The 23,892-nt window shown below is 46.7% G+C and overlaps 2 protein-coding genes across 29 annotated transcripts in view; one reads left to right on the top strand and one right to left on the bottom strand.

Moving 5' to 3' along the window:
• The window catches only part of LOC140702914 (uncharacterized), a 58,937-nt gene extending 45,960 nt beyond the window's left edge, over positions 1 to 12,977 (bottom strand). For 15 of the 17 annotated variants that reach the window (XM_078382296.1, XM_078382298.1, XM_078382295.1 and 12 more), the window contains exons 1-2: positions 12,821 to 12,977; positions 6,495 to 6,615 (exon numbers count right to left, since the gene is read on the bottom strand). The gene's annotated coding sequence lies outside the window, so the exon portion shown is untranslated. The other 2 variants (XM_078382309.1, XM_078382310.1) reach the window with 2 other exon arrangements.
• Positions 12,978 to 13,300: 323 nt separating this feature from the next.
• The window catches only part of LOC140702927 (uncharacterized), a 52,203-nt gene continuing 41,611 nt past the window's right edge, over positions 13,301 to 23,892 (top strand). For 5 of the 12 annotated variants that reach the window (XM_078382318.1, XM_078382321.1, XM_078382322.1 and 2 more), the window contains exons 1-3: positions 13,301 to 13,407; positions 16,268 to 16,378; positions 20,273 to 20,366. The gene's annotated coding sequence lies outside the window, so the exon portion shown is untranslated. Of the gene's footprint in view, positions 13,420 to 16,267; positions 16,379 to 20,272; positions 20,367 to 23,892 lie in introns of all 12 variants that reach the window. The other 7 variants (XM_078382325.1, XM_072984839.2, XM_078382323.1 and 4 more) reach the window with 6 other exon arrangements.

Below are 23,892 nucleotides of genomic sequence, written 5' to 3' on the forward strand. Positions count from 1 at the left end.
CGAATCTAAGTTCGTAAGTCGAGTCCATATATTCCTATGAGAGTTCGTAAGTCAAAACGTTCGTATGTCGAGCCGTTCGTAAGTCGAGACCCCACTGTAATATAAAGCTCACAAAATCAGTTAACTTTAAACAGAACATATATAAGATGTTTTATAGATGGCATATGACTCCTGAAAAATTGTCAAAGATGTATACAGATGTATTAAATGTCTGTTGGAAATGTGAAGCACATGTGGGCAGCTATTATCATATGTGGTGTACTTGTAGAGTAGCGAAACAATATTGCATAGGAGTACATATTGTGTTACAACAAATATTGCCCTTCATGGATTGCTGCCTTGTTGTGGCGAGGGGGCTTGAGTAACTCAGAGAAGCTATGGGCTATGCCGTGCAGGGCCACCCAAGACGGACAGGTCATAGTGGAGAGTTCTGACTAAACGCAATCCACCTGGGATATGAACCGGCAATTCCACTCCAGTATCTTTGCCAAGAATGCCCCATGATCAGAAACAAAAGGTTAAAAGATATGACGCTGGAAGATGGGACCCTCAGGTCAAAAGGCGTCCAACATGCTACTGAGGAAGAGCGGAGGACAAGTACAAGTAGCTCCAGAGCTGATGAAGTGGATGGGCCAAAGCCGAAAGGACGCTCAGCTGTGGACGTGCCTGGAAGTGAAAGAAAAGTCCGATGCTGGAAAGAAAAATACTGCTTAGGAACCTGGAATGTAAGATCTATGAACCTTGGGAAGCTGGAGGTGGTCAAACAGGAGATGGCAAGAATAAACATCGACATTCTGGGCATGAGTGAACAAAAATGGATGGGAATGGGTGATTTCAACTCAGATGATTATCATGTCTACTATTGTGGGCAAGAATCCTGTAGAAGGAATGGAGTAGCCCTCATAGTCAACAAAAGAGTGGGAAAAGCCGTAATGGGATATAATCTCAAAAATGATAGAATGATGTCAATACGTATCCAAGGCAGACCTTTCAACATCACAATAATCCAAGTTTATGCACCAACCTCCATTGCTGAGGAGACTGCAATTGAACAATTTTATGAAGATTTACAACACCTTCTAGAACAGACACCGAAGAAGGATGTTCTTCTCATTCTGGGGGACGGGAATGCTAAGGTAGGGAGTCAAGAGATAAAAGGAACAACAGGGAAGTTTGGCCTTGGAGTTCAAAATGAAGCAGGGCAAAGGCTTATAGAGTTTTGTCAAGAGAACAAGCTGGTCATCACAAACACTCTTTTCCAACAACACAAGAGGTGACTCTACACATGGAAATCACCAGATGGGCAACATCGAAATCAGATTGACTATATTCTCTGCAGCCAAAGATGGAGAAGCTCTATACAGTCAGCAAAAACAAGACCTGGAGCTGATTGTGGCTCTGATCATCAGCTTCTCATAGCAAAATTCAAGCTTAGACTGAAGAGAGTAGGAAAAACCACTGGGCCACTCAGGTATAATCTAAACCAAATCCCTTACGAATACACACTAGAAGTGAAGAACAGATTTAAGGAACTAGATTTGATGGACAGAGTGCCTGAAGAACTTTGGATAGAGGCTTGTAACATTGTACAGGAGGCAGCAACAAAAAACATCCCAAAGAAAAGGAAATGCAAGAAAGCAGAGTCGCTGTCCAACGAGGCCTTACAAATAGCAGAAAAGAGAGGGAAACAAAATGCAGGGGAGATAGGGAAAGTTACAGAAAATGGAATGCAGACTTCCAAAGAATAGCAAGGAGAGACAAGAGGGCCTTCTTAAATGAACAATGCAAAGAAATAGAGGAAAATAACAGAAAAGGAAAATAACAGAAAAGAAAAAACCAGAGATCTGTTCAGGAAAATTTGAGATATTAGAGGAAGATTTTGTGCAAAGATGGACATGATAAAAGACAAAAATGGAAGGGACCTCACAGAAGCAGAAGACATCAAGAAGAGGTGGCAAGAATACACAGAGGAATTATATCAGAAAGTTTTGGATATCCCGGACAACCCAGACAATATATTTGCTGACCTGGAGCCAGACATCCTGGAGAGTGAGGCCAAGTGGGCTTTAGAAAGCCTGGCTAACAACAAGGCCAGTGGAGGTGATGGCATTCCAGTGGAACTATTTAAAATCTTAAAGGATGATGCTCTTAAGGTGCTACATTCAATATGCCAGAAAGTTTGGAAAACTCAACAGTGGCCAGAGGACTGGAAAAGATCAGTCTACATCCCAATACCAAAGAAGGCCAGTGCCAAAGAATGCTCCAATTACCGTACAATTGCACTCATCTCACACGCCAACAAGGTTATGCTCAAAATCATACAAGGTAGGCTTCAGCAGTATGTGGACTGAGAACTCCCAGAAGTACAAGCGGGATTCCGAAGGGGCAGAGGAACTCGAGACCAAATTGCCAACATGCGCTGGATTATGGAGAAAGCCAGAGAGTTCCAGAAAAACATCTACTTCTGCTTCATTGATTATGCAAAAGCCTTTGACTGTGTGGACCACAGCAAACTATGGCAAGTCCTTAAAGAAATGGGAGTGCCTGATCACCTTGTCTGTCTCCTGAGAAACCTATATGTGGGACAGGAAGCCACAGTTAGAACTGGATATGGAACAACGGATGGGTTCAAAATTGGGAAAGGAGTACGACAAGGCTGTATATTGTCACCCTGCTTATTTAACTTATATGCAGAATACATCATGCGGAAGGCTGGACTGGAAGAAACCCAAGCTGGAATTAAGATTGCCGGAAGAAATATCAACAACCTCCAATATGCAGATGATGCCACTCTGATAGCAGAAAGTGAGGAGGAACTAAAGAACCTTGTAATGAGGGTGAAAGACGAGAGTGCAAAAAATGGTCTGAAACTCAACATCAAAAAAACTAAGATCATGGCCACTGGTCCCATCACCTCCTGGCAAATAGAAGGGGAAGATATGGAGGCAGTGACAGATTTTACTTTCTTGGGCTCCATGATCACTGCAGATGGAGACAGCAGCCCCGAAATTAAAAGACGCCTGCTTCTTGGGAGGAAAGCAATGACAAACCTTGACAGTATCTTAAAAAGCAGAGATATCACCTTGCCAACAAAAGTCCAAATAGTCAAAGCTATGGTTTTTCCTGTAGTGTTGTATGGAAGTGAGAGCTGGACCATAAAGAAAGCTGACCGCCGAAGAATTGATGCCTTTGAATTGTGGTGCTGGAGGAGACTCTTGAGAGTTCCCTGGACTGCAAAGAGAACAAACCTATCAATTCTAAAGGAAATCAACCCCGAGTGCTCATTGGAAGGACAGATCCTGAAGCTGAGGCTCCAGTACTTTGGCCATCTCATGAGAAGAGAAGACTCCTTGGAAAAGACTTTGATGTTGGGAAAGTGTGAAGGCAAGAGTAGAAGGGGACGACCGAGGATGAGATGGTTGGACAGTGTCATCGAAGCAACCAACATGAATTTGACACAACTCCAGGAGGCGGTGGAAGCTAGGAGGGCCAGGCGTGCTCTGGTCCATGGGGTCACGAAGAGTCGGACACGATTAACCCCAGAACTATTCTTATTGAATGTGATACTAGACAATATCTATAAAGCAATGTATAATTATATATATAATTACTGCAGCTAGAATTCTTTATGCTAAAAATGGGAGAAGTCAGGTGGTACCAAAACAAGAAGATCTTACGGAAATGATAAAGGAAACAGCAGAAATGGACATCTTATCAGAAGTGATGAAGGCCTATCCATTACAAAAGGCAACAAAAAGATGGGACTTATTTCACAAATGGTTAGAGTCATTGGATAGTGCTCAAATAACATAGATCTAAATGTGAACTAAAATATGGAAGGCAGAAAATAGTAGAATAGCTGAGTTTGGATCTTGATATTGCAATATGAATAGAATGGATGTTAGTATATTTTTGTTTCTCCTCCCCCTCTAACACAAATCCTCTTTCCTTCCCTTTTAACTTCTTTATCCCATACCCCAACCCAAGTTATCCAAATAAAAAAAAAAGAATAAAAAAAGAAGTACACAAAACCTTTTATAGTTAAACATCACCTCCTGAGGCTTATTTTCTAAAGTGCCAGGCTTTGGTGAGGGTGGATACCAAGAACAACTGGGTAAAGAAGGGGACTTCTACAGCTAATTCTCACCTAAAAGAGCTGGCCTTCCGCTGTGCATTTTACTGGAACGTAAGCAAGTTCCCAGAACTCTTAACAGAGAGTTGCAGAAAGATATTTTTAAAATGCCCAGAAAAAGAGCCTGCCCCCCCCCACATCCCCCAGAGACCGTAAAATTCGGATTGGGCCCCTCCTCCCACTTGGTCTGCAATGCATGAAGGCCTTGCAAGTGGAGGGAGGTGGAGGCGTCTATTTTTCTCTTGTGCTTCCTCATCTTCCTCCTTGGGGGGGGTAAATTTGGAGGGGGCAGATGGGAAGTCTGGGAGGGGTCTCGATATCCCCTCCCCTCCAGCAAGACACCAGGGCCCTTTCTCTGTGCATGTCCTGGGTCCTCGGCTTTCATGCAAGGAGAGCCCCTTCTTTCCCCAGATCCTGCAGGCACCCTTTTGAGGGGTGGCAAAGGCGGAAAGGAGGGAGCGTCACTTGGAGCTCTTTCCCTCCCTCCCAATTTCTCCTTCCTCAAAGTAAGCCCCCTCCAGCCTCACCCCCAGGTGGGAAGCAAGCTATGCTGTGCAGGGAGAAGGAGGGAGGGAGGGATAGAGGAGGCTGCAAACGAGGTACACCGGGGGTCCCAGAAAATGGGGCTTTGGGGAAGATGGGGTCAGCTGGGTGTGACAGGGATTCCTCCCCCCCCCATGCCTGGCCTGCCATCCTGAGTCTCTTCAGGATCCCCCTTCCCCTCTACCTTTCTCCCCTCTTGATGCCTACGTATGTAGTTACTTCACAAACCACGACCAATTTTTACTTATGCTAATAAAGGATCGATCGATCGATCGATCGATCGATCGATCGATCGATCGATCGATCTATCTATCTATCTATCTATCTATCTATCTATCTATCTATCTATCTATCTATCTATCTATCTATCTATCTATCTATCTATCTATCTATCTATCTATCTATCTATCTATCTATCTATCTAAACTCCTATGAGGCCGGATGGAGAAAGGACTCTTAGATCTGCCCATTATTTAAAGAAAAACTATTGTTCTCCTATAAAGATTTCTTTAACAAAATATATCAGGACAATATACTCGTGCCTGGTGGATTTAGAAACAGGCCTCCTTGTAAGGACAGACTGGGTGTATGGTGAGGGAACAAAAATGGGGTGTTCTGGAAGCAGGACCGGACCAACATGGTTCAAAAGGATCCTTTGAAGGGTGGGTCAGCATGGTGGAAATGAAAGAAAATGCCAGAGAAATAAAGTGCTGGAGAGCAAACGGAGCCTCCATGACACGGGGCTGGAGTCGAAGATCCAGAGGGTCCCTTCCCGCTCAGCAGTTCTAAGAGGATGGGTAGACTCCAGAAGCGACATCTCGCATCAGTGAAGGTATGATTTCTAACGCACGTCTCTAGTGGAAAAAGAGGTTAGTTTCAGGATTTCTGAGGGCTCTGGAAGAAACCTGAGGCATTTTGGGACATTTAATGAAACCGGAATGATTGCTAGGCAATCCATAATCAAATCTCCACAGTTAGCCTTACAAATCGCTTTATGGAAGGGCTCAGGCAAATCTACTTTATACACCTTTTATAAGCTATGTGTTAGATGGCCAGAAAATTACGCTAGAGGAAAAATTAACAATTTTTTTTTTGCCAAAGGAATAAAAGTTCCCCAGCCCCCCCATTTATTTATTTATTGAGGAGGGAGAACCTTTCGAAGTTATTGATGAGTAGCAAAGCTAATATCAGCCTCTGAGGCTCTTACATTTGGGGGGGTCGTGAGCCAGGTTGAAATGTGAACATTTTAAGAGGATGTTTCGAAGTTCTTATATCCCACATCTGCAATGGGACAGAGAGTGGGGTGGGAGGAGGGAGTAAGTAATAGGAATGGCTATTGTATTGTATATGTACAGTGGTGCCCTGCATGACAACGATAATCCGTTCTGTCAAAATCGCTGTTAAGCAAAATCGTCATCATGCCAAAAAAAATCCCCATTGGAATGCATTGAAAACTGGTTAATGTGTTCCAATGGGGAAAATAGCTGCTCATCCAGCGAAGATCCTCCATAGGGCGGTCATTTTCTGAGCGCCGATCAGCTGTTTTTAATCGCTGTCTTCTGAAACAAGGGTCGGAAAACAGCGGGAGGCCATTTTAGAAACCCGACGATCAGCTGGGAAAATCGTCATCCAGCGAAAAAACTGTTCCCGAAGCAGGGACCTAATCATCGTAAGGTGGATTTTTCCCATAGGAACCATCGTTTTGAGATCTCTATAGCGATCGCAAAAAAGTTGTCATCAAGCGATTTCGTCGTAATACGGGGTCATCGTAAAGCGGGGCACCACTGTACTAGACATTTCTTTTAAAAAATTAAGTTACCTGGAGAGACGTCGTTCCCAGAAATCTCCAGCAGGAGGTCCTCGTGCAGAGATCTTAAGCCTCGATCCAGAAGATCCCACGCTCTGTTGGGGTCAATACGGGGTCACCTCCTCAAAGGCCACTGGAAGGAGGAAGGAGAAAAGAATCTTACCAGGTGGAAAAAGTCCCACAACATCCCAACTCTTTTTGTTTATTTAAAAGGTTTGAAAATAACAGGCATACTCTGAGGTTCAGCTTCAGTAACCTGAATCGCATGTCCAATTTTCTGACAAACAGGTCAGCTGCGACAATTACATGTGGCTGATTTTGAAACACTAGGCCAGTAGAAATGAGTAGTAATTCTATTCAAGGCCTTTTGGAGGTGAAGGTGGCCAGAAAAAGCAGCAGCGTGGGCTAACACGAACACCTTTTCCCGGAAAGGCGTTGGCACTGTGTCGGGGGAGGCAGGAGCTCCTCGTAAGAAAGTCCCAGACCAACCTTGACACAGCCACCCACACCTATGGGGGGGCTGTGTTGGGAGGGGCTCCCCAACCTCATTGCAAGGAGAGATGTACGTGGGGTAGGTGGGCAGGATCAGTGAAGGAAGAAGAGGTGGGGCAAAAGAGAGATGCCACACCCACCCTGAGGCTCCTCCTTCTGAGTAGTGGGGCATCACCTCCTCCTCCTGGATGCCCCCTCCCCCCTGAGAGGGAATCCAAACGGCTCCACAGCCAAGCATGGGTGAAGGAAGGCCAGGGTGGGGTGGGCGTCACCTGGAGAGTCACTGCCTCTCCTTTCTTTCGGAAACACCCTCAAAGAAAGGAAGGAAAGCAAAAAAGGAAAAGGGAGGTCTCTATGCAGAGGAGAAAAAACCACCACCACCAAATGATGATTCCATGCATGCTCTCTCTCTCTCTCTCTCTCTCACACACACACACACACACACAGAGAGAGAGAGAGAGAGAGAGAGAGATGCATGCAAGCTTCCTGGTCCTCCCCCGGGTGGGACTGTGACCCTCCCTCTCCCCCCCCGTGTATATCATCCCTGTAAAAACTACATATGAAAAAGACATGCTCTGATGTTTCAATTTCTTTATCATCGGAGGGGCATAGTTGATTTTCATATGGTATACTGAGGTAATGGGATACAATCTCAAAAATGATAGAATGATGTCAATAAGAATCCAAGGCAGACCTTTCAACATCACAATAATCCAAGTTTATGCACCAACCTCCATTGCTGAGGAGACTGAGACTGAACAATTTTATGAGGATTTGCAACACCTTCTAGAACTGACACCAAAGAGAGATGTTCTTCTCATTCTAGGGGACTGGAATGCTAAAGTCGGGAGCCAAGAGATAAAAGGAACAACAGGGAAGTTTGGCCTTGGAGTTCAAAACGAAGCAGGGCAACGGCTAATAGAGTTTTGTCAAGAGAACAAGCTGGTCATCACAAACACTCTTTTCCAACAGCACAAGAGGAGACTCCGTACATGGAAATCACCAGATGGGCAATATCAAAATCAGATTGATTATATTCTCTGCAGCCAAAGATGGAGAAGCTCTATACAGTCAGCAAAAACAAGACCTGGAGCTGATTGTGGCTCTGATCATCAGCTTCTCATAGCAAAATCCAAGCTTAGACTGAAGAGATTAGGAAAAACCACTGGGCCACTCAGGTATAATCTAAACCAAATCTCTTACGAATACACAGTGGAAGTGAAGAACAGATTTAAGGAACTCGATTTGATGGACAGAGTGCCTGAAGAACTTTGGATAGAGGCTTGTAACATTGTACAGGAGGCAGCAACAAAAACCATCCCAAAGAAAAGGAAATGCAAGAAAGCAGAGTCGCTGTCCAACGAGGCCTTACAAATAGCAGAAAAGAGAGGGAAACAAAATGCAGGGGAGATAGGGAAAGTTACAGAAAATGGAATGCAGACTTCCAAAGAATAGCAAGGAGAGACAAGAGGGCCTTCTTAAATGAACAATGCAAAGAAATAGAGGAAAATAACAGAAAAGGAAAGACCAGAGATCTGTTCAGGAAATTTGGAGATATTAGAGGAACATTTTGCGCAAAGATGAACATGATAAAAGACAAAAATGGGAGGGACCTAACAGAAGCAGAAGACATCAAGAAGAGGTGGCAAGAATACACAGAGGAATTATATCAGAAAGATGTGGATATCCCGGACAACCCAGACAATGTAGTTGCTGACCTTGAGCCAGACATCCTGGACAGTGAAGTCAAGTGGGCCTTAGAAAGCCTGGCTAACAACAAGGCCAGTGGAGGTGATGGCATTCCAGTGGAACTATTCAAAATCTTGAAAGATGATGCTGTTAAGGTGCTACATTCAATATGCAAGCAAGTTTGGAAAACCCAACAGTGTCCAGAGGATTGGAAAAGATCAGTCTACATCCCAATCCCAAAGAAAGGCAGTGCCAAAGAATGCTCCAACTACCGTACAAATGCACTCATTTCACATGCTACCAAGGTTATGCTCAAAATCCTGCAAGGTAGGCTTCAGCAGTATGTGGACCGAGAACTCCCAGATGTACAAGCTGGATTCCAAAGAGGCAGAGGAACTAGAGACCAAATTGCTAACTTGCGCTGGATTATGGAGAAAGCCAGAGAGTTCCACAAAAACATTTACTTCTGCTTCATTGACTACACAAAAGCCTTTGACTGTGTCGACCACAGCAAACTATGGCAAGTTCTTAAAGAAATGTGAGTGTCTGACCACCTTATCCGTCTACTGAGAAACCTATATGTGGGACAGGAAGCAACAGTTAGAACTGGTCATGGAACAACTGAGTGGTTCAAAATTGGGAAAGGAGTACGGCAAGGCTGTATATTGTCCCCCAGCTTATTTAACTTATATGCAGAATACATCATGCGGAAGGCTGGACTGGAAGAAACCCAAGCCGGAATTAAGATTGCCGGAAGAAATATCAACAACCTCCGATATGCAGATGATGCCACTCTGATGGCAGAAAGTGAGGAGGAATTAAAGAACCTTGTAATGAGAGTGAAAGAGGAGAGTGCAAAAAACGGTCTGAAACTCAACATCAAAAAAACTAAGATCATGGCCACTGGTCCCATCGCCTCCTGGGAAATAGAAGAGGAAGACATGGATGCAGTGACAGATTTTATTTTCCTGGGCTCCACGATCACTGCAGATGGAGACAGCAGCCCTGAAATTAAAAGACGCCTTCTTCTTGGGAGGAAAGCGATGACAAATCTTGACAGCATCTTGAAAAGCAGAGACATCACCTTGCCAACAAAAGTCCGAATAGTCAAAGCTATGGTTTTTCCTGTCGTGATGTATGGAAGTGAGAGCTGGTCCATAAAGAAAGCAGACCGCCGAAGAATTGATGCCTTTGAATTGTGGTGCTGGAGGAGGCTCTTGAGAATCCCCTGGACTGCAAGGAGAACAAACCTATCAGTTCTAAAGGAAATCAACCCTGAGTGCTCATTGGAAGGACAGATCCTGAAGCTGAAGCTCCACTACTTTGGCCATCTCATGAGAAGAAAAGAGTCCTTGGAAAAAACCTTGATGTTAGGAAGGTGTGACGGCAAGAGATGTGGACGACCGAGGATGAGATGGCTAGACAGTGTCTGCGAAGCAACCAACATGAATTTGACACAACTCCGGGAGGCAGTGGAAAATAGGAGGGCCTGGCGTGCTCTGGTCCATGGGGTCACGAAGAGTCGGACACGACTAAACGACTAAACACACACACACATACTGAGGTAATGTCCCTCTAAAACTGCAGATGGAAGGCAGTTAAATCTGGTTCCTGAAAAGGCCTGCCGGTATTTTGGGATGGTTAGGTTTTCAGGTAGTTAGCTCTTTGGTGGAATTAATTAATTAATTAATTAAATAAATATTCTGCCTATCTGGTCTTTCGACCACTCTAGGCGGCTTCCAAATATATACATAAAATGACAAATAGATATTACACAAGAAATTATTACATTAAATAACAAATTCTACAAGATGGAAAAAATAAGAATAAATAAAAAAGGTAAATGAAGAGAAAAGATCAAATATTGACTGGAGGGAAGGCCTGCATGAACATCCATGTTTTTAGTTGGTTTTTAAAAATGTCAAATATAAAAATTTGACATTTAGACCAAAGTTCACGGGTGAAAAGATTTTGCAGACATTGTAAACACCTTTTCTCTGTAAGTCTTTGGGATGACAAGCAGATGCTTTTATTCCAAATCCAAATCCAAACGGGATTCCTGGGCAAATGCTCCGTACAAAAGTCCCTTTGCGGCCCAAGACGACCTGAGAGGTTTCATGGGGGAGGAAGGCAAAAGAGATTCAGCCCTGTCCCTTTGAGACGGCACAGAATTATTATTATGTATTTTATTTCTATCCCGCCTATCTGGTCGTGTTAGGACCACTCTAGGCGGCTAACAACATAAAAGTAATACATTAATATACAAATAAAACCATTATACATAACAAAAAACTAAACAGTATGGGAAAGCTGTAGGAAAAGGGAAGAGTCGTCAGGAGTTATCAGTTGGGAAGGCCTGCCTAAACATCCATGTTTTTAATTGTTTCTTAAAAATACCCAGCGAGGGGGCCGCGCGAATCTCAGGAGGTAAATTGTTCCAGAGACGAGGAGCCACCGCCGAGAAGGCCCGATTTCTAGTCTTTTCCTTCCGGGCCTCCCTCGGCGTTAGGCTGCTCAGCCTCACCTCCTGGCTCACGCGAGTGACACGGGTAGATCTTGGTGGGTGAAGGTGTTCTGCCAAGTATCGAGGTCCTAAACCGTTTAGGGCTTTGTAGGTAAGCATCAACACTTTGAAGTCGATGCGGAATTGGATGGGCAGCCAATGCAGTGCGTCCAGAGTGGGGGAGATATGTTGGTATCTTCTCACTCCGAGTAATCTCGCCCCCGCATTCTGCACCACCTGTAGTTTCCGCAGCAACCTCAAAGGTAGCCCCATGTAGAGCGCATTACAGCGGTCTAATCTTGAGATTATGAGCGCATGCACCAAGGTAGTGAGCGCCCCAACATCAAGGTCACTTTTCTGCTCCCAACAGAAATATCCGGGGGAAATGGCCTGGCTCAGAGGCAGAAACCTCTGCCTGAGCAGACAGCACTCCCTCCCCCACTTGTGGAGTTTGCAACCTCAGTCTTAATTAATTGTTCATCAGGCTCCGGCTGCCCATCAGTCCCTTCAGCATGTTTTGAAGGCAAGGAACTCAACTTCTCCAGCTCAGCAATTTTTGTGTTTTTAAACATTCTGGGCCGCCTTTAGGCCCTTGATTTCTTTGTCTTGCCTAATCAACTGGACAAAGCAAACATACCTGTATCTTCCTTCGGAATTTAGGAAGTCTCATTCGTAGCCCCCTTTTTCTCCTGGCCAGAGGGCCTCAGGCCGCCCAGAATATTAAAAACAGTCCTATGGGTTTTAAAAGGCAAATGGACCAAATGTGTGGAAGTGCTGGTTTTAAAAAAGGAGAAAGAGCACCTCCCACACAAAAGGGCCACAGAGCAGACGGGCGTTGGAGAAATCAGCTTTCCCGAGGATGACCTCCCTTTCCTTCATCCTTTCCTTCATCCGGCCTAAAGGCTGACAGAAACAGGCAGCGACTCGGGTTCAGAAATGAATGGCCGCGGCTTCCCTTGAGCTACAGAAACAGAACGAACAACTCTGGTGACCTGGAAGGGTATCGCTTCCCCAGAATAGCCTCCTTCTCTCATTTCTGCCCCCCAAAACGTGCAAGCCGGTTGCAGAAAGAGTCGCCCCCCCCGAAACGCACCGACTCTCACAGGCGCCGAAGCCTGGCAGACCCCGAGGGAGGTGGAAAGAACTCGTTACCCCCTCACACGAAAACACGAAAAAGCTTGTTCCGAAGAGCCTTTCCTGACACGCCTCGCCCGCCTGGTTCCTCACATGTCCTGTCAGGATCTCAACTCCTTCTCCCCCCCCCCACCGGACGCTGAGCCTCTTCGCCCACCGCCTGGGGATCGGGGCCCCAGAGAGGCCCTGCCCTCCCTCCTTGGCCTTGGATTGCTTGTGCCTTTGTTTTTTGTGGGGTGGGGGTGGGGGTGTCTTTTGAGAGAGAGAGAGAGAGAGAGAGAGAGAGAGGAGGAGGAGCAGGACCCCAACCGCCGCCGCCGTCTCCTTCCTCCCAGGGACGCAACCGAGGAGCTTCCTTCCAGGCCAGGCTCTTCCTTGAAGGGACGTTTTAGGCCTCCCGCCCCTCCTAGAAAGACGCCTTGCCCGCCATCCTGAATCCTCTTGGGGGAAACTCAGCCCCCCCCACCCCCTCACCCCCACCTCTCCCAGGGACACACGGGGGGGGGATTTTTCTACTTACCAGAAGGGCCACTAAAACTCCCCCAACCGCCTTCCTGAGGGGAGACCTTCTGGCGGCCATCTCAACTGCGCACGTGTCACAGACCCCCACCCCACCCCCCTCTGTGGGGAAGAGGAGCGCATGCGCGGGACGGAGAGTGAGCCAGGGAGGGGATCTGGGTGGGGCTTGGAGGGCAGCCTGTCAGTCAGTAACTCGAGAGGGGAAGAAAAGGGGGGTTCTTGCCCAGCCAGGCTTCCAGAGGGAGGGGCTTCCGCCCGGAGACAGGTGACACGCAAGGAGGAGGAGGAGGAGGAGGAGGAGGAGCGAGCTCTCATTGGGGCTCCCTTGTCTTATGGGCGGAGCCAGAACCTCTCCCCTGCATGTCACCGGGTTGCCAGGCATCCCCCTCATAGCCGCCATAATACGGCAGGGGGGGGACGCCCGCCTAGGAGACCCAGTCCTGGAGAGCTTCTGCCCAGCAACGGGTGACGAGACGGAGGACCGAGTTCTCATTGGGTCTCCATTGTTCTTCGGGAAGAGGCTGCTTTGCAAGGGGGGGAGGGGGAGGGGCTTCCTCGCGAGTTTCCCGCCAGAGGACCGGCAAGGAGGTGAGCCATCAGGTCGGTGGGGGTGGGGGTGCAGGACCGCTTTTTTTGGGGGGGGGGCTGAGTTGCAGAGATGGAGAAGACCCTCCAACCCCAGAAACCCCCCCACACAGTCCGCTCGGTCTGCAAAGCACGAAAGGCCTTGAGGGGGAGGGGGTCCCTTTGTTTTTCTCCCTGCCTTCCTCCTCCTCCTCCTCTTCCTCCTCGCGTGGGGGGAGGGTTAATTGGGAGGGGGCCCGAATGGGAAGTCTGGGAGGGGTTTCGCTCTAGTCCCTCCCCCCCCCCGAGCGAGACACCCGGGCCTTTTTCTCTGTGCGGGTCGGTGGGTCCTCCTCGACCCCCATCTTTCCCAAGATCTTGCAGGCAGCCTTTTTTTTGGGGGGAAGCGGTTCCCCTTGCTCTTTCTCCCCCCCCAATTTCTCCTTCCTCCAGCAAACCCCCTCCCCAAACTTCACCCCCCCCAGGTCGGAAGCGGGGTATGGGATGCAGGATATGGGGAGGAGGGAGGGAGGGAGGGAGGGAGGGAGGGGGGTCTGCAAAGGGAGGGCACGAGGGGGGTCCCAGAAATGGGCCCTTTCGGGGTGACGAGGGGGGGTCAGCTGGGGGGCGATGGGGCTCCCCTCCTTTCCCCCCCCCCCCGATGCCTGGCCTCCCATCCTGAGCCTCTTCGGGATCCCCCCTCCCAGTCTATGGGGTTTGAAGGGGACTCTTCAGAAGCTGTGGATGGGGGAGAGGGAGGGGCCGACCAGATCCCAGACCTGGGGGGGGAGTTGTCGTCTAGTCGTGTCTGACTCTTCGTGACCCCCCCCCCATGGACCAGAGCACATGCCAGGCCCTCCTGTCTTCCACTGCCGCCCGGAGTTGGGGGTCAAGTTCATGTTGGTGGCTTCGGTGACCCTGTCCATCCACCTGGTCCTCCATCGTCCCCTCCTCCTCCTCTTGCCTTCACACTTTCCAAACATCAGGGGCTTTTCCAGGGAGTTTTCTCTTCTCATGAGATGGCCAAAGTACCACCGCACCCCACCCACACTCCTGTGGGGCTTGTGTCTGTCTGTCTGTCTGTCTGTCTGTCTGTCTGTCTGTCTGTCTGTCTGTCTGTCTGTGTGTGGGGAAAGAGAGATGGGAAGTCATGGGCCATGTTTGTATGTTTTTGTTTTTCTCTCGGAGTCCCCTCAAGCTCACCTCTCCCCCCCCACCTTCTCCAGCCAAAGTCTGAGCTTGAGCCCCCCCCCCAAGGAATCCTCTTTTGTTGGAAAGCTTGGAGGGGGAGTTCCGGGAAAGCCCCAAGTGGGAATTGGGGGCCTTCTTTGTGGGGGGGGAGAGAAGGGAAGAGGGGAGGCTGCAAGGGGGAGGGAGTGGGGGTTGGGGGGTAGGAGGGGGCTCAAATAAATGGGACTTGGAAGGGAGGGGCAGAAGACAAGGGGTTGGCTGGGAGGGAGGGAGGGAGGGAGGGGGGTTTGCAAAGGGAGGGCACGAGGGGGGGTCCCAGAAATGGGCCCTTTCGGGGTGACGAGGGGGGGTCAGCTGGGGGGCGATGGGGCTCCCCTCCTTTCCCCCCCCACCAGATGCTTGGCCTGCCATCCTGAGCGTCCTCTGGATCCCCCCTCCCAGTCTATGGGGTTTGAAGGGGACTCTTCAGAAGCTGTGGATGGGGGAGAGGGGAGGGCCGACCAGATCCCAGACCTGGGGGGGGGGGTTGTCGTCTAGTCATGTCCGACTCTTCGTGACCCCCCCCATGGACCAGAGCACACGCCAGGCCCTCCTGTCTTCCACTGCCGCCCGGAGTTGGGGCTCAAGTTCATGTTGGTGGCTTCGGTGACCCTGTCCATCCACCTGGTCCTCGGTCGTCCCCTCCTCCTCCTCTTGCCTTCACACTTTCCAAACATCAGGGGCTTTTCCAGGGAGTTTTCTCTTCTCCTGAGATGGCCAAAGTACCACCGCACCCCACCCACACTCCTGTGGGGCTTGTGTGTGTTCTCTCTCTCTCTCTCTCTCTCTCTGTCTGTCTGTCTGTCTGTCTGTCTGTCTGTCTGTCTGTCTGTCTGTGTGTGGGGAAAGAGAGATGGGAAGTCATGGGCCATGTTTGTATGTTTTTGTTTTTCTCTCGGAGTCCCCTCAAGCTCACCTCTCCCCCCCCACCTTCTCCAGCCAAAGTCTGAGCTTGAGCCCCCCCCCCAAGGAATCCTCTTTTGTTGGAAAGCTTGGGGGGGGAGTTCCGGGAAAGCCCCAAGTGGGAATTGGGGGCCTTCTTTGTGGGGGGGGAGAGAAGGGAAGAGGGGAAGCTGCAAGGGGGAGGGAGTGGGGGTTGGGGGGTAGGAGGGGGCTCAAATAAATGGGACTTGGAAGGGAGGGGCAGAAGACAAGGGGTTGGCTGGGAGGGAGGGAGGGAGGGATGTGGATGATGAGGATGATATTTCATTTCTATGCCGCCCATATGGCAGCCAAGGCGGCTGCTGATGCCCCTGCAAGGGAGGGAAGTTCAGGGCACAGGAACAAGGCCCTGACCTCAACCCAGACCCTCAAACTCCCCCCTCCCCTGGACTCTTCCCACCCACAGCAATTGGGGGGCAGGAGAGCCCCTGGGGAGAGGGGCTACCCCTTTCCTACACTACGAAAAGTATGTGTGTGGAGTCATGTGACAGGTTTGCTGGCGCTGATTTTTGGTTTAAAAAGTATTCCCAGGAAATTGTCTGAATCTCCTCTTGGTTTCCAGGAAGAGACTTTCTTAGAGGCAGGAAATTCAGTCATTAGATTCTTAATTAGCTTAGAATTTATTCATTCTTTCATGCATTCATTCAAAATTACTTTTCTCCTGCCTTTCTCCTCTTTGCTTATTTATGTCTTTCTGTTTTCATTGGCGCAGGGGATGGTGGCCGGCTGGATGGCCAGATCTTGGGGGCCGGAGAGGCTGAGCGAAGGTCCTCCTGGAAGGTCTTAAAAAGCAGACGGAAGTTGTGTGTCATCATCATACGGGGTGTGTGTGTGCCAGACCACCATATTCCGGACAGTCTCTGGTTTTTCTTGCCTCTGTGAAATACTGCGGGGAATTAATGGAAACCTGAAACACTCCAAAGGCTGAGGGTGAAGGGGGTTGAACAGGAGTCCGTCCCCCAGCACCTCTGCCGTTCCCAGAGTGACACCACACGAGGGAACATCCCAGAATCTGACTCCCCTTTATCGTCAAGTGACCACTCCTCCCCCAGAAACAAAGCTGTGTGGTCAGGGCTGTGAAGGGCAAAGAGCAGAAGAGGGTCTCCTGCAGAGTCCAGGGGTCCCCAACCTTGGGCCTCCAGAGGTTCTTGGACTGCAACTCCCAGAAGGCTCCACCACCCGCTCTGCTGGCCAGGATTTCTGGGAGTGGAAGTCCAAGAACATCCGGATGCCCAAGGTTGGGGGGACCCCCTGCTGTAGACCCTCTGGATGGCTTCCTTGGGTGTGGCCACCCCTCAGATGCCCTTTGCTCTGTCAGGCTTGGCCTCCTTTTTTCTGCTGGCAAGGCGGGCACAATATTATACAGCGTTCGTTTAGTCATTAAGTCGTGTCTGACTCTTTGTGACCCCATGGACCAGAGCACGCCAGGCCCTCCTATCCTCTGCTGCCTCCCGGAGTTTGGTCAAATTCATCTTGGTAGCTTCAGTGACACTGTCCAACCATCTCATCCTCTGTCATCCCCTTCTCCTCTTGCCTTCACACTTTCCCAACATCAGGGTCTTTTCCAGGAAGTATTGGAGCCTAGGTTTGTAATCGCTTTCCTTCCAAGAAGCAGGCGTCTTTAATTTCAGGGCTGCTGTCACCATCTGCAGTGATCATGGAGCCCAAGAAAGTAAAATCTGTCACTGCCTCCATATCTTCCCCTTCTATTTGCCAGGAGGTGATGGGACCAGTGGCCATGATTGTGGTTTTTTTGATGTTGAGCTTCAGACCATTTTTTGCATTCTCCTCTTTCACCCTCATTACAAGGTTCCTTAATTCCCCCTCACTTTCTGCCATCAGAGTGGTATCATCTGCATATCGGAGGTTGTTGATATTTCTTCCTGCAATCTTAATTCCGGCTTGGGATTCCTCCAGTCCAGCCTTTTGCATGATGTATTCTGCATATAAGTTAAATAAGAAGGGAGACAATATACACCCCTGTCGTACTCCTTTCCCAATTTTGAACCATTCAGTTGCGCCGTATCCAGTTCTAACTGTTGCTTCCTGTCCCACATATAGGTTTCTCAGTAGACGGATAAGGTGGTCAGACACTCCCATTTCTTTAAGAACTTGCCATAGTTTGCTGTGGTCGACACAGTCAAAGGCTTTTGTGTAGTCAATGAAGCAGAAGTAAATATTTTTCTGGAACTCTCTGGCTTTCTCCATAATCCAGCGCAAGTTAGCAATTTGGTCTCTAGTTCCTCTGCCTCTTTGGAATCCAGCTTGTACTTCTGGGAGTTCTCGGTCCACATACTGCTGAAGCCTACCTTGTGTGATTTTGAGCATAACCCTGGTAGTGTGTGAAATGAGTGCAATTGTACGGTAGTTGGAGCATTCTTTGGCACTGCCTTTCTTTGGGATTGGGATGTAGAGTGATCATTTCCAGTCCTCTGGCCACTGTTTTCCAAACTTACTGGCATATTGAATGTAGCACTTTAACAGCGTCATCATTCAAGATTTTAAATAGTTCCACTGGAATGCCATTACATCCACTGGCCTCGTTGTTAGACAAGCTTTCTAAGGCCCACTTGACTTCACTCTCCAGGATGTCTGGCTCTAGGTCAGCAACCACACTGTCTGGGTTGTCTGGGATATCCAAATCTTTCTGGTATAGTTCCTCTGTGTATTCTTGCCACCTCATCTTGATATCTTCTGCTACTGTGAGATCTCTCCCATTTTTGTCCTTTATCATGTTCATCTTTGCACAAAATGTTCCTTTAATATCTCCGATTTTCCTGAACAGATCTCTGGTTTTTCCTTTTCTATTCTTTTCCTCTATTTCTTTGCATTATTCATTTAAGAAGGCCCTCTTGTCTTTCTTTGCTGTTCTTTGGAAGTCTGTATTCAATTTTCTGTAACTTTCCCTATCTCCCCTACATTTTGTTTCCCTTCTCCTCTCTGCTATTTGTAAGGCCTCGTTGGACAGCCACTTTGATTTCTTGCATTTTCTTTGTTTGGGATGATTTTTGTTGCTGCCTCCTGTACAATGTTACGAGCCTCTATCCAAAGTTCTTCAGGCACTCTGTCCACCAAATCGAGTTCCTTAAATCTGTTCGTCCTTCCACTCTGTATTCATCAGGGATTTGGTTTAGATTATACCTGAGTAGCCCAGTGGTTTTTCCTACTCTCTTCAGTTTAAGTTTGGATTTTGCTATGAGAAGCTGATGATCAGAGCCACAATCAGCTCCAGGTCTTGTTTTTGCTGACTGTATAGAGCTTCTCCATCTTTGGCTGCAGAGAATATAATCAATCTGATTATGGTATTGCCCATCTGGTGATTTCCATGTATGGAGTCTCCTCTTGTGCTGTTGGAAAAGAGTGTTTGTGATGACCAGCTTGTTCTCTTGACAAAACTCTATTAGCCGTTGCCCTGCTTCGTTTTGAACTCCAAGGCCAAACTTCCCTGTTGTTCCTTTTATCTCTTGACTCCCGACTTTAGCATTCCAATCCCCTAGAATGAGAAGAACATCTTTCTTTGGGGTTAGTTCTAGAAGCTGTTGTAAATCTCCATAAAATTGGTCAATTTCGGTCTCAGCATTGGTGGTTGGTGCATAAACGTGGATTACTGTGATGTTGAAAGGTCTGCCTTGGATTCGTATTGACATCATTCTATTATTTTTGATATTATACCCCATTACAGCTTTTCCCACTCTTTTGTTGACTATGAGGGCTACTCCATTCCTTCTACGGGTTTCTTGTCCACAATAGTAGTTATGATAATCATCTGAGTTGAATTCACCCATTCCTGTCCATTTTAGTTCACTGACGCCCAGGATGTCAATGTTTATTCTTGCCATCTCCTGTTTGACCACATCCAGCCTCCCAAGGTAGCAGTATTTTTCTTTGCAGCATCGGACTTTCCTTTCACTTCCAGGCACGTCCACAGCTGAGCGTCCTTTCGGCTTTGGCCCAACCGCTTCATTAGCACTGGAGCTACTTGTATTTGTCCTCCGCTCTTCCTCAGTAACTTGTTGGACGCCTTTTGACCTGAGGGTCCCATCTTCCAGCGTCATATCTTTTAACCTTTTGTTTCTGATCATGGGGCATTCTTGGCAAAGATACTGGAGTGGAATTGCCGGTTCCTACCCCAGTTGGATTGCGTTTAGTCAGAACTCTCCACTATGACCTGTCCGTCTTGGGTGTCCCTGCATAGCTTAGCCCATAGCTTCTCTGAATTACTCAAGCCCCTTCACCACGACCAGGCAGCAATCCATGAATTGAGTTTTTAGGGAGAGATATTTGTGCAAATCTTGGGCAGAGTCAGTCTTCCTGTATTCCCTATATGAATGGTGAATTTGTACTTTCACTATAATCAGGATCAAGCCCAAATTTTTGTTTTGAGGGATTGCAGCACCATTGGGCTGAAAGAGTTTGTCCTAATTCCCAGGGATGTTCCATTAATCCATCAAATGCTTTGAAGAGGCAGCAATCCGTGAAGGGGCTTATACAGTAGTTTGGGGCTATTTCCTGGCTTTTGGAATCATGGGTATAGAAGCAAACAGTCCCCCCCACATTGATAATGTGGTGATTAAAAAAAAGAATTGAATCCCCCAGATTGTCAAAAAGATAAAGGCTTCTATGCTAAGGGAAAACTTTCAATTTCCTAAGGGAAAGCTTTTGGTTTTGTCCATCCAAGAAGGCTCCAGAATAATTTGTTTTTTTCTTTTCTCCCTAGGATGGGGTGAGACTCACCTGATGCTCTCCCAACTTTTCTCTGGATGAAAAGGCTAGAATCAAACTCCGAAGCCTCCCAAAAACTTGAATAGCAGGTGAGATCTCTTTCATTCTTTGAGATCAGATGTGACATTGTTTTTTTAATTTATTAAATGAAAACGCTATGACTACCAGGATGTAAGACATTGTAAAGCTTACATCAGTATTTCAGAAAATTTTAGCCGAATCGCAGGAAGCATCAGGAGCGTTTGGAGGGCTCCTTCTAACACATCTTCCGTGGTGCCTGGTGAGGGCAAGAGGGGCCACCGAGATGGGGCGTGACAGTGCAAAGGAGACTGAGTTGGTGTGAAATCCCCATATCCTGAGGTTCACTTTGAGTCTGTTCTGTAAACTTCCTTCTGTCGCCCCGTTCTGGGGACCTCTGGTCTGTGAAAGCAAACACACACTGTCAGTTCCCTGGCTGAGTGGAGGTTTCAACCTGGGTTGTGTGAGTCCCAGTTTTACTGTCTACAGCAGAGCCTCTCTGAACATGTGCAGAGTGTTTTTCTTTTGGTTCCCGGTCCTGCTTGGCCCAACCCTGTGGTCACCAAGAACAGGTGCTGTCGGTGAGATTCCAACCCTGGACAGCCTAGCATGGGGCCTCCCCTGAATTTCTCCTTTCCTCTTTTGGGATCCAAGAGGATGAAGTGAAGAATTCACTCCTGCATGTGGGGATTTTTGGGGAAGGAAAGATGGAAAAGAGCCGTCTTCTTCTCGCTTCTATCCATGGTATCTTTTTGGTAGGTTCCAGTTGATTGATTGATTTGGGGAGCATCTGTTATCCTTCCACCTGACATCTCAGGAACATCTTTAAGAGAGAAACACCTTCTGTTAATTTTCCACCATGAGTTTCTTCTGCAGAATTAAGGGGATTAATATCCCAAAGGATGCCGTTTCTCCCACTTTGAGAGGGAAAGTGATCCTTGATGACCTCTTCCAAGTTCTGAGAATGGTTTTTGCAGGACTGATGCTGTCCCAGAAGATCGCCCGCCAACCTTTTTCCTGTATCTCTTCGGCTTCTTCCTGCGAGGACCAAGGCAGGGTCTCCCCTGGCCGGGCGCAGAGCCTCAGCTGCCCTTGAAAGGAAGGGAAGGGAAAGCTGGAGACCCAAAGAGGAGGAAGGCGTGCGGTCTCTTCCTCAAGAAGGGCTCCTGCCGGGAGGTTCTCACACGGAAAAGGGAAGCTTTGCACAGCCTCTGGAAAGAAACTTAAGAGGTGGGGAGATTGCAGGGTGCGGGTGTGGGCGTTTGTGCATTTATCGGGCCCCAGGCATGGATTTTAGAGAAGGCGCCACTTGCTTTAAGCAAGTGGTAGATGGGACACACATACACACACACATACATGCATACGTACATAAATGTGGGTTGGGGATTTCTCCCCTAATGTTCCCACAGTGTTTACATTTTTTTTGCCAGGATCTTTGTCCATCATTTCCCCAAAACATACTGAATCTGTTGCAAAAACATCATTGAAATGAAGTTTGGGGATGATGGACTTTGGTCATAAGGAGAGGACATTGAGGGAAAATGTTTCCATTTTGAATCCCAATGTCAGATCAAGAGGTGAAAGATACATGCAGGCAGAGATTATAGGATCCAATGGACCTCTTCTTTATTGAGGGAAAAATGGCAAAAAGAAAATAAAGAGAGGATGCAAGTTAGAATACACACCATCCCATCAGCTGAAATTAACCCACGTTACTCACATCTACCTTTCTCCACCTCTTGCCACCTTTCCCCTAGGGACTAGGTTGCGGTTAGGATGATGGTTATTTTTGCATTTCGTAGCACCCTGTTTCTCTCCAAAAGCACATTGATCATTCTCCCGGGCTACCCCTCTTCGCTTTCCAAAAGACATAGTCTTGGAAACAATTTCATATTGCTTTAAACTTACTAGTTTTCAATATCCCTCTCCTAATTTTTATTTCATTAGTCCATTGTCATCAATGGCCACATTCCACATTTTTCTATACTATTCCTCAGGGTTAATTTGGTAATCGCCTTTCCAGTTCCTTGCAAATATGACCTTTGACATAGGCACCATTTAATAGCTAATTCCTTTTCTTTCTTCCCTTGGTTATTATTAACCATATTCAATAAGGCAATCAGCGTTTCAATCGAGTTATTTCCTCTAATCTCCTTTAAAACCAGCATCTGTTCCTTCCTCCTTATTTGACAGAACCACCACATATGGAAATATGTCCCTTTTTCTTTTTTACACTTCCAGAACAGAGATGATGCATTCATTATTTAATATATTCAATGCCACCGGAATTAAATGCCATCTCCATTTTACTTTGTAGCAATTTTCTTTAACCCTTATGGACGTAGGCTTCATAATTCTGTTATTCCACATTTTACTCCAATCTTTCCCTTCAGCTTCTTTAACCAAGTCTTCCTTTTAACACCTGGGGTTTATATCCTGTCTCTTCTCATGGGTTGTACATTTCACTTACGGTCTCCTTTCTGTTTTTCATTGCTTCTAACCTCAGTCTTTTTTTCAGTACGTTCCTCAAAGTTTTCTACCATTTCTTTTCCATTCTTTTGCCCATTTTTCTAACTGAACTATGTTTCCTCATGAAATCCTCCTTTCTCCCACCAGCTTCCCTATTTGCTTGCTATCTTGTATCCATTTCATCCAATCTTTTATAAACCCATTTAAGCATTTCTGGAAAATTTCTCAACCACTTTGGTCAGAGGGGAGATTGGCAGACTTAAGTCTCCCCTGTAATATTACCAACTTTCTAACAATTTTTTAAAAACAGGCTTATCAGTCTTCTTAACCTCTTCACCAATTTTTTGTTTGATAAAAAATGTTTTCCAAAATTTCCTCCCTTCCATGCATTTCTAATTCTTTCCATATTAAATTCATTTGCTCCATAATATAACTTAATATTGAGTATATGATGACCTTTTTCTTTTTGTGATATGTATCACAGTTACTTATCAACCCTAGGTTTTTACTATTCTTGCAATATATGTTAATCATCATTTGACATTATTTTAACTACATGTCAGTAATCTTTATTGGTAACATCCAGAATAGGAAATTTAATTTAGGGATCTATTTCATTTTAAGAGATTTAATTTTGACTGTGTGATTTTTAATGTTCTGATCCGCTTTAGTCCCCTTGTTGGGAGAAATGTGGCATATAATACATTAAGATGATGATGATGATGATGATGATGATGATGATGATGATGATGATGATAATAATAATAATAATAATAATAATAATAATAATAATAATAATAATAATAATAATAATAATAATAATAATAATAATAATAATAATAATAATAATAATAATAATAATAATTCTGCCAAACCAGAAAAAATTAATGTTTTTAAATTTTATCTTTTCACCTCTCTTATCTCAACCTACCAAATTCATTTTAAATACATCTTGTAGATTCCAAGTTATCTTTACCCTGGTGTGTTTGGGATGAAAGTCAATGAAAAAGCAAAGGCCGAGGAGGTCTGTTCCGTGCACATGGGGATTGGTGGTTGGGTGGGTGAGCTTTCCTTCATTAGGGCCAACTGTGAAATTCCAGTCTGGTGTGTAAGCTTTGGAGACCTCCA

The sequence above is a fragment of the Pogona vitticeps genome, chromosome W, assembly GCF_051106095.1.
Source record: "Pogona vitticeps strain Pit_001003342236 chromosome W, PviZW2.1, whole genome shotgun sequence".
NCBI classification, from domain to species: Eukaryota; Metazoa; Chordata; class Lepidosauria; order Squamata; family Agamidae; genus Pogona; species Pogona vitticeps.